This window comes from Gallus gallus, chromosome 3, assembly GCF_016699485.2.
Source record: "Gallus gallus isolate bGalGal1 chromosome 3, bGalGal1.mat.broiler.GRCg7b, whole genome shotgun sequence".
Taxonomy (NCBI): Eukaryota; Metazoa; Chordata; class Aves; order Galliformes; family Phasianidae; genus Gallus; species Gallus gallus.
In genome coordinates this window covers 10,001,416-10,015,422 of record NC_052534.1, presented here as the reverse complement: position 1 = coordinate 10,015,422, position 14,007 = coordinate 10,001,416, and the positions used below count along the sequence as shown (strand labels likewise).

The following is a 14,007-nucleotide window of genomic DNA, read 5'->3' as shown; positions in this document are numbered from 1 at the left end:
TACGGGACCTTCAGAGCCTACTGCCTAAGCCGTGGTAAGGAGTACGCCTCGCCTTTACGGCGGCTCTCGCAGCTCTATCGGCGCGGAGTCCGAGCGCCGGAGCGGAGCGCTGGAGGCGCGGTGCCGCCGGGGCTGCGGGTCGGGCACGGGCACGCGTGGGGGAGGAAGGAGGGAGGCGGGGGAGGAAGGCCGGGGTGAGGCGGGGCCGTGACGCGGGCCGGAGGGCGAGGAGCTCGCCGGAGCCGCCCCTGGCGTCAGCGCTGGCGGCAAGGGCTGGAGCCGGGGCTGCTCCCGCCTCCTCCCTCCTCCTCCTCCATTGTATAATGCTGCGTGATCGCCGAGCGGAGGCTTAAATCCTCCTCCTCCTCTTCCTCCTCCTCCTCCGCACCCCGGCGCAGCGCGGGAGCGCCATATGGAGCTGCTGTGAGGGGCGAGAGCCGGCGCCCCGCGTGCTCGAGTTGCCGGCTGGAGCCGCATGTGGTGAGCGAGCGGGACTGGGGGCGGCGGGGGGACGGGTGGGGGGACGTGGGGCGGCCCCCGGGGCTGCGCGCTGCCGGCGGCGTGTCCCCGCTGCAGCCCCCTCGGAGCGGGGCCGTGCCGAGCCGTGCCGAGCCGAGAGCCGCTCTCCGGCCGGAGAGGGGCGCGGGGCAGGTGCGCGAGGCTCCCTGCACTTTTAATCGATAAAAAGTACGCCGCATCCCGCTGCGAGCGACCGCGGCGCGTCCTAACAGCCGGAGGGGTGCAGCCTCACCGGGAGCGAGCGGGGAGAGCGAGGGGCTGGGGGGGCACCGCGGGGCGGCGGCGGGCGAGCCGGGGGACGTGGGAGCTCCAGCTGTGCCGGAGCGAGGCTGACATATGGCCGGGCATGCCTGCACCCCTCCTGGGCTGCGTTAGGGCGGGGGATTAGCGGGGCTTCCCCCCCACGCTCCCTGATAGCGCAGCCGGGAGGAGCGGGAGGTGGTGGGGGGGGGAAGGTTGTGGACAGGGGTTGTTCGGCTTTGGAAAGCGGTGTGTTCGTTGTGACTTCCTGCGGGGAGGCGGCGAGGCGGGGGGGGGGGCTCTGTGAGCAAAATCTTTCTCGCGGTGCCCCTCTCGTGCAGGGTGTCCGCTGCCTCGCTCGTGTCGGTGTGTCGGGCGTGGAAGGGCGTCTTTAAGCACGGAAATAGGAGCGCGGTTACCCGCTGTCATTTTTTTTGCGTTTCCTCAAGCGCATCTGGAAAACTCCGGGACGCTTCTGTTGGAAATCTGCGGGGAGATTCGCGTGCTGTCCTCTGAGCCCCCCGCTGGCTAACTGGCAGCGACACGGCTGTAACGTGAAACGAACGTGCCCGTTTCACCTGCCGGCCCCCTCACCCGACGCGGGGCACGGCGTGTCACAGCTCCGTTCGGCAGCCCGTGCTCAGACAAGTGCAAACTCCCAGCTCAGGGAAGCGCAGGCTTCTCCAGCCGGTGCCCGGGCACAGCGCGGTGGCTCTCTGTGCCGTCGCCGGGTGCCGGATTTGGCCGCTGCAGGACGTGCCGTTGCTCGAACAATGGTGGTGGAGGGCTCGGCTGCCCCCTAACATCAGCTTTCTGCTGTGTGTCTCGAGCGAACGCTTCCTACCGGTGTGAGTTGAAAAGGCAGTTCCTGCCTTTTTATTCTCACTTGTAGGGGCTCACCTGCCCTAAATACTCTCTCCAAATGCGTTGGAGACGCACCTAAGCGCAGGGGAAGCCTTCGCAACGGCAAAGCAGAAATGAACTGTGAAGCTGCTGTTGGTTATTCCATCTATCGCCTTAGAAGTGAAGCGGCTGATGAGGCAGGGTGAGTTAGAAGTTGCCTTTTCTGCCTGAAGTTAAAATGCACGCCTTTCCGCATAAGAAGCCGGTATCTTTTGAATCTGATTTAACGTAATGAGCTCGTGGTGGTGTTCCAGATTGGAGGAGGATGAGCAATTTGTGCTGCCAGATAGGTATATTAGAGCACGTCCCAAGGAGTTCTGCCATTGTCCAGGCAAGTATTGCAGCATCTCACATAACAGCTGGAGATCTTCCTCCTTTCGTGACTGCTCCTACTTCCATTTAAGTTGGTAGTAAAAGCCACCCACTCCTTTTGGGCAGGAACTGTTGGGTTGGACTGCTCACAAATGAAGCCAGGTTTTGTGCATATAAAGCCCAACTTTGATTTTTTGTGTCGGGTTGAAGCTGATTAAAACCAAACAAGAAACTTGCTAGCCGTAGGTACTTCGGGTTTTGTCTGAAGTAGTCTTAAAGAGCATTAAATATGTCCGTAGGTGCTGACTTATTAAGAAGTGTAATTGTGTTCCTTTATACACCTGCTATATTTTTATGGGAAAGATGAAATAATGCCACCATTTCTCAGCATTTTGGTGGAAATGATAGCCTAAATAATCTAAGCTCTCCAGTCCTCTGCTTGAGGAGCATCGAGGAGTTTAAGGCCACGTATTACTACCAAAGAAGCCCTCAAATTCGATACTCTGCATCCAGGAACTCTGACTTCTCTCACACTGATGTAAAACACTCCTGGCACAGTTCTTCTCCACGAGCGCTCGCACCAGACAGGTGATCCAAAATACTTGTGACTATTTCTCCTTTTATGTAACATCTTAAAGTGTAACCTGTCAAGCAGGGAGAAGGCGGTGCTTTGGAAACGTAAGTGGTTTGCTGGTGATCTGCTTTTTGTGAGGCAGCAGAGATGCACCTTCTCCCAAGCTGGCTGTGCGCAGGCGGCGCAGGAGGAGCCGGCTCCGGTTGCAGCAGCAGCTCCTCAGCACGCACACGCACCAATCAGTGCCAGAGAGGCGGCTTCCAGCTCCCAGGTCCAAAGATCAGGAGTGCACCGAAGAAGGGAGCAAGGTCCAGTTTGAATGGAGGCAGGCTGGCGGCACAGACCTTCAGCGTGGGTGAACCCCTGCTCATGAACGGCGTGGAGCAGGTGGAATTGGCCGAGCTGAGAGCAGCGCTGACTTCCTTCAGGGCCTGGCAGGGCACTTTGGCTGCCTCTTGATTTCTGTCGATCTCCGGGGCTGTGCTGCCTTGAAGAAGTGCCTGCTTTCTGTACGTGGAGAGGGACCCTCCGGCACGTGGTAGTTCTTCAATTCTTTTACAAACAAAGTCAGTCCTTGTGTTTGTTGTAGTGGAGGCTTCGGGTTTTTTTTTTGGTTTGTTCAGCATTACCAGTGCAAACACTAAGAAAATAAGAATAAAACAACAAAGCTGACTGTTGAACACAAGTAGGGAAATCAAACCTTGTAAATGCAGCACTAACTGTGCTGCTGAGTGCCCTGGAGTGGAGCAGAAAGCAGACGTGCGGCAGGGGCTGCACCCTCCCTGCTGCCACTGCATGGAATAGAAACCATGCAGAGACATTGGCTGCCATGAGCGTGTCAGATGCTCTGTCACCACGAGGAGGACAGGAGGAGCTGTGAAGGTGCGCTCGACCCATGGCTGGGAGATTCCTCCAGCTCAAAGGGGAACTCCGGCCTGGGAAGAGCTGCTTCGAGGGCATTTCCCAGGGAGAGCTGGGATGGCCTCCACCATGGTACGGTGCGGGTAGTCCTAATGACTAGCAGGAGTGGCTGGAAGTGGTGCTGAGGAGCAAGGTGCTGGAGAGGCCTAGAGAAGCCACAGAGCCACCAAAGAGTGAGTTTTTGCCTCCCGCTTGTCCCTTCACTGGGGCCAGGGCTTGGCTAGCACGAGGGAGACAGCAGCCCAGCATGTCAGAGGAGCTGTGCATTATGGGGCCCTGTGTTAGGCGAGTTGCAACTGTTATCCCCCAGTGAGGGGTCACATTCTCTCCTCTGCCCAGCATGGTACGTAATGGCTGGTCTTGCCATATGACACTGTGCTTTTCAACCACCAGAACCCCTGAGTCTTCCTCTGTATTGCTGCTCTCAATGAATTTGCTGTGCGTGCTCCGTTCCTGGAGGTGTTCAAGGCCAGGTTGGATGGGGCCTTGGGCAACCTGGTCTAGTACCAAATCTGGAGCTTGATGGCCCTGCCTGTGGCAGGGAGGTTGGAACTTGATGATCCTTGGGGTCCCTTCTAACTCAAGCCATTCTATGATGCTATGACATCTGAAGTTGCCAACCTATACAACCCAGTCGGTATCTTGACAAGTGGTGGGCTTAATGAGGAATTTCTCATTAACTTTACATCGGAATTGAGTTTGAAGTGGTGTTGAATGGCACGAGCTTCAGTTTGTGTGATTATTAGGAGCCAAAGCTCGTTTACCTTGCTTTCACACCGGTAAGATTTCATCTGACAGCCTCTGCTTCCAGGGAATTTCGAATAAAAATGTGTCCCACTATGTTAAGAACACACATGCACCAAAAAAAAAGTGCAAATGTGGGTTCATTTCTTTCATGCTATTTTTAAAACTGGGCAGTATATGGAAGTAGCAGAAGAAAGAAGTTCCTTTTTCAGAGGAACCCTGACTTGTTGTGAAGACATAAACTGGCCCAAAAGCTGGCTTGGGTGATGTGCAATGAGTAAAGCTGTTGTCTCACTCCCTGATCTCCCCCAGAAACTCCGTACCTCTGGAGCCACGCTCACCTCTGATGGAAATACGACAATTATCAGCTCCTTCCTCAGCAGTCCCTGAGGTTCCCTGCAGAGCAGCCTGTAACTTCAGTCCTTTAAAACCTCCTGGCGTGCCAGGCAGGCGGTGAGGGCGAGCGAGCTGTGCTATAGAAAGAACCGCCCATGATTGGAGGTAAACTATGCGGATATATGTTGGGGTGGAGGTTGAAAGGAGCGTGGAGGGCATATTTGAAGCAAACTGTACAACTGCTACAGCAGGTCTGACTAGTTTCAGATGCCTAAAGGCGGCTTTGTCTCCACTTCAGGTAGCTGCAAAATGAAGTTTTAAAACCTAATTCAGAAATACACCGTCATCTTCCGGCGCCTCCACAAACCCTTTACTCCTGGTGTGTTTTTACAGGCAGCCTTTCACTGGGGGAAGAAAGTGCTTTAATAGGTACACGTGCACGCATATCGTTTGCATATTTTTAAAAGGCACATTTCATCAAGATAGGAGGCAGGCGTGCATGCACAAACCACAGTGTTTTTTCGGCTAGTCGTAATGCTTTGCTTTATCTCCGCGTGCGAGTGTACGTGTGTGCCAGTGAGAGGGGACTCTGCATGTGAGCTCTTCCCATTGCACGATGTGCTGCCGGTCGCTCCATGTGCCCAGCCCCGTGCAGGAGCAGTGACTCACTGCTGCGCTGCGCTGCTGGCGGAGGGATTTTTACCAGGGCAACTCTCATGCTGGCTGTCCCAGGGGCCCGATAACTTGCTTGGGTTCCCCTTCTGCGCTCGAGCAGACGCTCTCTTTCACCCTCCTGCTCCATCTGGCTCTTCGGAGCAGCCCTTCCCCTCTCCTCCTCTAAACGAGGCATTACACAAATGCCTCGCAAAGGAACAGAGGCACTACCAAGTTGTTGGCATGCATGCCTGTGTCACACAGCACTGAGCTTCCTCTTGCTGCCCTGCTTCTCCCCGCTGCCGGTGCAACTCACGTCATACATCTGTGTGGTGTGTGTGTTTGTCTGTTTGCTTAATTGTGGGGAAAACTAGCATCATAACCTCTTGGGGGGAGGTGAGTGGGCTGCTCTGGTCGAATACAAAATGAGGTTCAGGACTTTCGGTTTCAGTTTCCCCATCTCCTTCTGTATTTTCCACTCCCGATTTCCAGAATGGGAATCGAGTTTTCATTCGGCACTGAGTGACCTATGGGAAGCATGCTTCAAAGTATGGATTGAGTGCATACACTGCTAAAATATGCCGTTAGAAAAGCGTCCCTGTATGAGTTGAAATGATTTACTTGAGAACTTCTGCATTACTTAAAACACTGCGGATTGCGCGGAGGCTATTTGGAATGGCACCGCTTCGGTGCAGCAGTTTTCATTGTGCAATCCAACAGGTGCTGTGAAAAATGAAATCCCTTTCCTCTCTGGCTGTGGCTGCTGCACGTTGAGAGCAGTTCAAGGCTGGCCAAAGTTCCCTTTATCAGCTCTCAGAGGGCTCCTTGGGCAGACATGAAAACATTTCAACAAACGCGAGCGCTGCAGCGCGCTGAGCTGAAAGGCCACCGGTGAGACAACGTGATAACATCACTGAACGCTGTCCTAGCAAACTGTCGTGTCAAACTTTAACTTTGTTGTTGTTGTTCTCATTGGTGGAGAAACGTCCTGCAGTTTTACCACCTCCCCGCGAGAGAACTGGGGGCCAGCGAGCGCTTTTCACTGGCCATCCCTGTTTGCAGGGCTGCGTTCCTTTGTTGAAGCAACAGCGTTGAAAGCAACTCGAGTGCAGCATAGCTGCTTTACGGAGTGCCAGGGAAATGCCTTCTGTTCTAATCTTTGGTTTTGCCTCTTTTAACTTTCAGTAGCAAGAAACGAGTTAACAAATGAAACCTGCAGGCCGGGAACTAAAATGACTTGTCATTGCTGGGATGTGCTTTGCATTTTGCAGCACACGTTTCTTTGGAGGTTTTTGCTCTTCCCCTCCCTCCCCCCGGTTCGCTGCTTTTCAGTTTGACTGTGATAATTTATTCAGCACTGTTTTCAGAGCAATAACCTACTTTTTGGCAAACCGTTCAGTTCTTTCTGCAGCAGTGTGGGTATTTTTTTCCCCCGTGCGTTGAAGAAGGGCTGAGGACAAGGGGGAAAAACAAGCTATCTGTGGGGAGAAGGCGCTGTGATACGCTCGAAAACAAGGGCTCTAACCAAGCAATTATAAATACACATGGAAAACTCTCTTATTATCCACAAAGGGGTCTGGTCCCACTTGGATGCGTGCACAGCTCCCATTAACCTTTATGGGAATGTTATGCAGCCAATGGAGATGGGTCTACAGCGCTCCATCCCTGCGCACACTAAAAATACCCGCTAGCCCATGGCGTGTGTGTGCCAATAGAGATGTCTTGTGGCATACAGCACAGCATCACCTTGATTTATTGCTTCGAGTGGCGTTGCTGAGGAGGAAGGATGTGTTGGTTGTGCTGTTTCATCCTTCTCCCTTAGAGACTGACTGGTACAATCTTGCCATGTACTCCTAGCAGGGAAAAGGAAGCGTGCGTCTGTTAATCCGTGTCACTTTCTGGTGGCCACAGCGGCTCTTTCAGGTTGTTTCAAATATGATTTACAAGGAGCCTCTTCCCAGCCACGCTCTCGCTCTGCCCTGCAGGCTCTGGAGTGGGAAGAGGAGGAAGGTGGCTGGTTTGTGGCTGAGCCAGGCCCCGGAGCGGCGCACAGCCATCTTCATTGCTGCTGCTTCACTGCTCCGTGAGATGCCGGCCCCGCTTCTCCCCGCACACAGGCCTTGGCGTGCCAGTGGGACTGGCAGCTGCTGGGCGAGGGGCCCCAGTGCCAGGAGCAGCACGGAGCTGGGCGAGCTGCTTGGCAGCTCCCAAGGAGCCTGTGCATGGAAGCACTTGAATGCTTTTCAGGTGACTGCAAGCAGAGCCTACTGAATCATCAGCTCATCCCGTAGTAGAGTCTGAGAAGCCGGCCTAACGTAGTGCCTGGTTTTATTTACTGTGGCTCTCATTTCCTACTACTGGTGCCCAGGTGTGTTATGCAGATCCTAATCCTTCAGCTTTTGACACTAGCAGCAGACAGAGCCGCTCAGCCTGCGTGCACCCAGTGCTGTATGACTTGATTTGTGCTTGGCAGGCCTGGTGGCTTCCTTAGGGCTGCCACGTGGAGCCTGGATTTGAGAAGAACCTTGGCCGGGCTCATTGGGGTGGCTCTGTAAAACGTGGGGCCACAGCACGGCCTGTCCTGGGGGGGTGGGGGGCTGAACAGAGGGGTCTGCACAGAGAGGCATCGTGCCCTGTGATCACCCCTGGAGCTACGGCTCCCGGTGGCAATCCGCTACCAAGGCCCACGTCAAACTGGTATGAGACCTTTGCAATAGACGTCTTCTGCTGGGCAGTCCCTTTTTTCAGCAAACACCACTGCCTTGTACATGAGTAAGGGCTGTTTTGGACACAGGTTTTCTAGCCTCAGAATGCTGCCTAGCAGCCCTACCTGCTCCCTGCACTGAAACAAGCCGTCCTCATTGCTCACAGCTGGGCCGCAGTGCTCCCAGCTAACCTGTGTCGTCTTGTTCCCCTCCTGCTTCTGCCAGGGCAGATTTTAATGGCTTAACGAGCTAACAAGTGCCCGTCTGATTTAAACTTGCATTAAGTTCTGCTACCCCGATAGAATTCTTAATATTATAAACACCCTTAATAACGCGGCTATAATCTAGAAAACCTGCTCTCCTTTTTCCAAACAATTACTTAATGAGGCAGTAATTTATCCTAAGCTATATTTATTGGAGCCTTATATTTATTGCAGCTTTATCGGACGCGCTCTGCTCGGTGCGTGCAGTTAGTCAAAAACATGAGAGCCGCTCCGCTTCTTCCAAGAGAACAAGTTACATTTAGCAAACTGACAGCATTAGAAACTGTTTCCAATTTAATAGAAGCATATGTTTCCTGCGAGGCTTAACACACTGCAGAGCTGGAGATCGCCTTAGACTGCGGCTTTGCCCCCCTTTTTTTTTTAGCGCTGGTAGAAATGGGCTGGAAAGTGAAGGCAGAAGTGGTGCTTGCAAGTTGTGTTTCTGGTTGTTTTGCTCGCTTTTGTTTCCCAGAGAGCCTTCTAACAGGGCCCGGGCAGGCTGAGAGCTTCACAAACTATCAAGAAAGTCGTGTGGGCGGCGCATGGAGAGCTGTGCTCGAAACGCAGTTTCTGATCATTAACAAACAGCCAGAGCTTGCTCTGCCCTCTGGGCCTCAAATAGTACAGTATGCAACAAGGGAGAGCAGGCAAGGCACGAGGATGGAAACAGTAGGATCAGATTACAGTTTCAAAATATCGCTGGAACACGTTGGCTGGCGTTACGCTATTGACTGCCTTTATAATTGCATTGCTTATTTGCTAGGGAAGGCTTCACCGTACTTTCTGATGAACGTGGACGTTCCTTCGGGGCCCGGGGGGCTCTGGGCTACCAGCACCGAAGTCAAACCGCAGAGGGGCTGAGCTCCAGAAACACGAGCATCCAAGCTTCTGCTGCCCTGTGCCAGCTTTCCTTGTGCTGAATGGCTCTTAGACCAACCCCTGAGCGTCGTCCACCGTGGCTGCCCTTATTTCCAGTTCAGCCCGAGCCTGGAAAGGCCTCTCGCCCTGCGGCAGCCTTCCGGGGTGGGTGGGTGCTGATGCTGAGCCTGCAGGGAGAGGGGAGAAATAGCCGCCACTGACAGCTACTGCTGGCACCAGCGGCCGTGTGCTGGAGGCTTGCAAACATGAAAGCAATTCCCTGTGCTCTCTACAAGCACAGAGCTACCCAGGAGGCCAATTTTTTAATAGAGCTCTGAAGGAGAGTTTTGTAAGCGCTTATTAAACCTCACTCCGTTTAAAAAAAAACAAAACAAAAACCCATCCAGAATTAACGTACAATGTAAGCGTTGGGGAAAACAACCCTCGTAAATGAGAGTGTGTGGTTCTGGAGGGGCAGAAAGCCCAGCACAGCTCTCCTCCCCCTACCCCTCGCATCGGGTTGGCCTTTGTGTCTTCTGCTCACCTCTGCTGTTAGAGCAGATCCTTACCCAGCAGCACTCGTCAGGAGCCCTCCCTTCAGCCAGGCAGCGCAGGCGCATTCAACTCAAACAAGTAAAATCTGCATCAGATCCTGAGAAGCTGCCTTGCAAAAAAAAAAAAAAAAAAAAAAAAAAAACAACCACCCACACCAAAGCCCTGTCAGTGCACAAAGTGTGAGCCAGCTGCAGCATGCTGAGTGTAACCGTGCACTGCTGCATGGTACGTGCTGTACAGTGCCCTGGGATGCTGCCACGCCAGGATTTAAAGACCACCATTGAGACTGCGAGGGGTTGGAGGTACCTCTCTGCCTCCCCAGCTCTTAGGGATGGGTCCTTGGAAGCCATGGAGCTGGCTGTGGGTTCAGGTGGTCCCTCAGCCTGGGCTGGGCAGCGCAGCGATACCTGCGGGGCGTGCACACCTCTGTTAGCACCGAGGAGCCGGGCCTCATCTTGCCAGTCCAACCCAGTTGGCACAAAAGACCTTTTTATTTTGGTCCTGCAGTTCTCAGTGCCAAATCCTGATCCTGCTGAAGGCTGTAACAAAACTCTCATTGAGTACCGTCGGGCCAGGATACAGCCAACGCAGCCTTCAAAGATGAGGAGCGAGGGATGGAGGAGAGGGAAATAATGCTCGGTGCTCCAGACATGGGGACATTGGCTGCCTGTGGGCTCCGCAGTTGGGTGCGTTCACCTTTGTGAGCCGTGTGCCACTGGCTCTAACAGAGAGCCTTGCTAAATTCACCTGCTCATCCTCTGGGCTGGCTGATGGGGCAGCAGCAGTGTAGGTGGAAAATCAACTTCCTGAAGACTCCGTCCCTCTCGGTGCCCAGTTCCTCTTTCTTTGTCTTCCTTCCCATCTGCCCCAGTGAGCCGAGGCACTCGTGGGCTGTGGGAGTGATTTCCAAGAAGAGCCCTCAGCCTTGAGAGGCATTTCAAACAGAGCTGTTAAAAACTTTTGCGAGTTAACATTGATGATAACCAAATGACCTTTCCCTCTTTTTTGTTTTTTTTTTCCTTGTCTTTTTTTCCCCCAATATATCCAGTGCTTCCCCGTGCCAAATTCCCAATTAATAACGACTTCTTTAGCAGTAACAAGGTCTAATGGCGTAAACTGGTGCATGCAGCATCTCTGCCTTCATGTGTGCCACCCTCTCCCTGCAGAGCCCAGGGCTGGTCAGCAGGCAGGCTGGGAGGCAGAGACAGGCATTGCACAAGCTTTTTTCTGTGCGGTCAATCCAAGCTGATGATCTCTTCTGCTGATCCCCAACTGTGTTTCCTCCCAGCTCAGTCTGAAGAGCACCAATGGAAGGACACTAGATGACATGCAAATGAAATATATATATATATATGACTTTTGTTTTTCAATTAAGAGAAGCCAGCTCCCAAACAATGCTAGCATTTCTCTGGCTCTGAGGCACGTGCAATCACCCTAAATGGGCAAAAAAGCCAACTGCATCTTTCTCAGCAACAATGGTTCAGCTTCTGGGTCTGGATCTTCCAGCTCTGGGGCCAATTGGTGGATAATGTTGGGGAAAATCTCCAAGCCATTCCCCACCCCCCTTCCTTGGATAAATTCATTTTTTTCCACAGCCTTTCTTCAGCTTTCTAGTTCCACATACCTAAGTAACATTCAAAACTAACTTGCATACCAAACCCCTGTCCCTGTTCCATAGGACTCTGACTTCCCATGCTTGGGAGGGTGCAAGCCGGCCTGCTCTCACCCCAGTCTTTGCTCAGCCTGCTCCGTAAGTTCGGTGCCTTCGTTCTCCTGGCAGGAGCTCTGGCTGGAGAGGTTAGCAGTGAGGGTTTTGTTGGAGATGTTTGAGCTTGCAGCTTGTTTTTATGGCATGCGATGCCTTAAGATGTACAAAAGGGATCTCTCTAATGTAGGCATGAAACTGCTGGTAGGAGGAGGTGGTTTGAACTGTAAAGAGTAAACAGGCAGTCCGAAACTGCACAATTGCAGAGATCCAGAGGAAAGCTTGCAAGGCTTAAAGCATGTCTGTTCTTACCAACTGCATCACTTGGTCTGAAAAGATACGGCCTCCTTGCTCTGCTTGGAGTGAATGAAGTGATTTATGGAAACTGGAGGAAAATATTTTCACAATTCCCATTTGCATGCCGGAGGAGAAGGGAATCAAGTAGAACTCTACAAAGCTGGGAGCGTAGCGGTGTTTGTTTGAGCCCCTGTTTGGGGGAATGAAACCCTCCTGCTTGGGCTGCAGTCCTGCTTTGTGCCTTTAATAGTTAAATGCTTTTCAGAGAGCGTTTCTGGGGAGAAGAGAACTGAAAGCTGCGCTGAAAAGCTAGGAGGTTAAATTTTGAGTTTTCCTGGCCTATTCTGCCTTTTCAAAGGACAAGCTCTGAACTAAGCTACGTGAAGATCGAGTGAGATGTGAAAGCGTGACAGTCATACGTACAGGAAACCTTGAATCATTCTGAGCTTCCTGGAACACGACGTGGAGAGCTTATCGTTGTGTTTACTAATGATGATCCCATCGCTGTTGGCCGGCTTAGAAAATGTCCAGCTGTACCAGCACCTCCATCTTGGGCGCGCGCGACAGCAGCCAACTCGTTTGGGTTCTTTAGAGACGTGTGCCGGCGTCCCCAGTGATACCATTTCGTAATCCAGCGTAGGGAGCGGAGCACGGCCACCGCAATGGTGTTTTCTTTATCCTGGGGAAAAAGGTTGGCTTTGTGCAGCGAATATTTTTGTACATTCCTCTCGGAGCCTGACAAGCTTCAAAACTCTCACAGCCCCTGAGCCGTTAGCAGATCTCTCTTTAAATAGATAGAGCGTTGCGGATGGAACGTCGGTATGTCTGTAGGACAGAGTCTGTCTTTTTTCAGGGGAGGAGAGAGTGGGAAGGGGTGGGAAGCTGCTGGCCCTCCCTGTGACCCACAGCTCCTTTAGCGCGTGCTGGAGCCCGGTAGGACTTGGGATTCGTGCAGGCCTCCAGCTCCCGTTCTTGCCGTATTTGTCGGAAGTCACAGGAGGCGTGTTGGCCGTGAATGTTTGAACAGGAGATCCTCCCCACCATCCCCAGCCCACGTGCGTGGCTCCGGAGTAGTCCATGGAAGTGACAGCAGGGAGCGGAGAAAAACCAGAGCCCGGCAGTAGTGCTACATTTCAGAGGTTTTGCTCACCCGAGATTCCAGGCGCGGGGACTGCTGGGAGCTGGCCAAGGCGCTTGGATCGCAGCCTGCCTGTTCCTCAGCTCCGCCGAGCTGCTCCCTCCCCCCCCCTTTGCTTTTTTTAATTGCATAATATGCTAGAAAATGATCTGGATTCGGGACTTATTTTTAACCAGAAAAGGCTCGCTTCACCCAATCTGATTTGGGATTTTGCATCCAGCAAATGCTTTCTGAACCTCATTCCTTTTTCCATCGAAACCCCGACTTCTTTTGCCCCTTCCCGTCTCTCCCATTCTGTGAGGGCTTTTTGCTTTTCAGTGCTCCGCAGACGTTCCTGCGGCTGTCTGCACGTCCTTAGCAGTGCTGTCTGTTTGCCTGACCGGCGCGCAGTGACCAAACCCTCACACCCGCCCGGCTCCGTCACTTTGTGGGCATGCTGGGGGAACTGGGAACGGTGCTCCAATAAGCAAGGCATGTTGTGTCTCTCTATGAGAGCTGGGAGGCAGCTGTATAATGAAGCTTCTGGCTTTCCAGTCCCCCCTGCTCAGATGCACAACAGGGGGCTGTGCCTATTGCCATCCTGAGCGAGGAACGCGCTTTGGTTTAGGAGAAGGGAAGCCACCCGGGGCCTCTGGGAAGCCTGGCTGGAGGTGGTGAAGGAGGGGCCGAGAAGAGGATCTCAGCTGCTGTGTGAGAGCATTTCCTGCCCCCACCAGCACAGCCCTCCCACGCTGCAGCAAGCGGTGCCCGCTGAGCCCTGCGCCATGCAGCCCTCATTCCACGTGCCCGTCCCCAGCGTGGGGGGGGGGTGCCATGGCTGCCCTGCAACCTGGAGGGCTCTCTGATGGAGATGCCTGTGTCCCTACACCCCATGCACTGCGCTGGCTGGGTTTGGGGCCCCCACTGCGGCAGCAGAGCGTACAGAGAATTAACTTGGCCATCAGGCTAAACGACCTGGCGGCTCTTCTTCTTTGTCTGTAATTTATCTAATTCTGTGATGAGGGAAATAACTGCGTTTCCTGCTCCAGTCGTGTAGGCCATATGCAATCATTTAAATAAACCCATGAGGTCAGAGATGCGCCTATCCAAGGAGCTCAATTCCCAGACTTCACTGAGGTCTCTCTGTTCACTGAGGACTCTCTCAGTGCATGATTGCTTGAGCCTCGTTCCCCTTCCCCCCATGAACATACCTTCAAACAAAAAGGGAAATGACTTGCAAGAAGAGCGTGTTGTGTTTCTATGCCTAGCGGTGCTCCTGCAGCAGTCAGGAAATTCTAAGGTGC

The 14,007-nt window shown here is 53.3% G+C and overlaps 1 protein-coding gene across 4 annotated transcripts in view; it reads left to right on the top strand.

Moving 5' to 3' along the window:
- The window catches only part of SERTAD2 (SERTA domain containing 2), a 74,631-nt gene that overhangs the window by 55,664 nt on the left and 4,960 nt on the right, over positions 1–14,007 (top strand). Inside the window, 1 exon segment of one of the 4 annotated variants that reach the window (NM_001031037.1) lies at positions 245–480. The exons of the other annotated variants lie outside the window; for them this stretch is intronic. The gene's annotated coding sequence lies outside the window, so the exon portion shown is untranslated. 4 annotated transcript variants of the gene reach the window in all.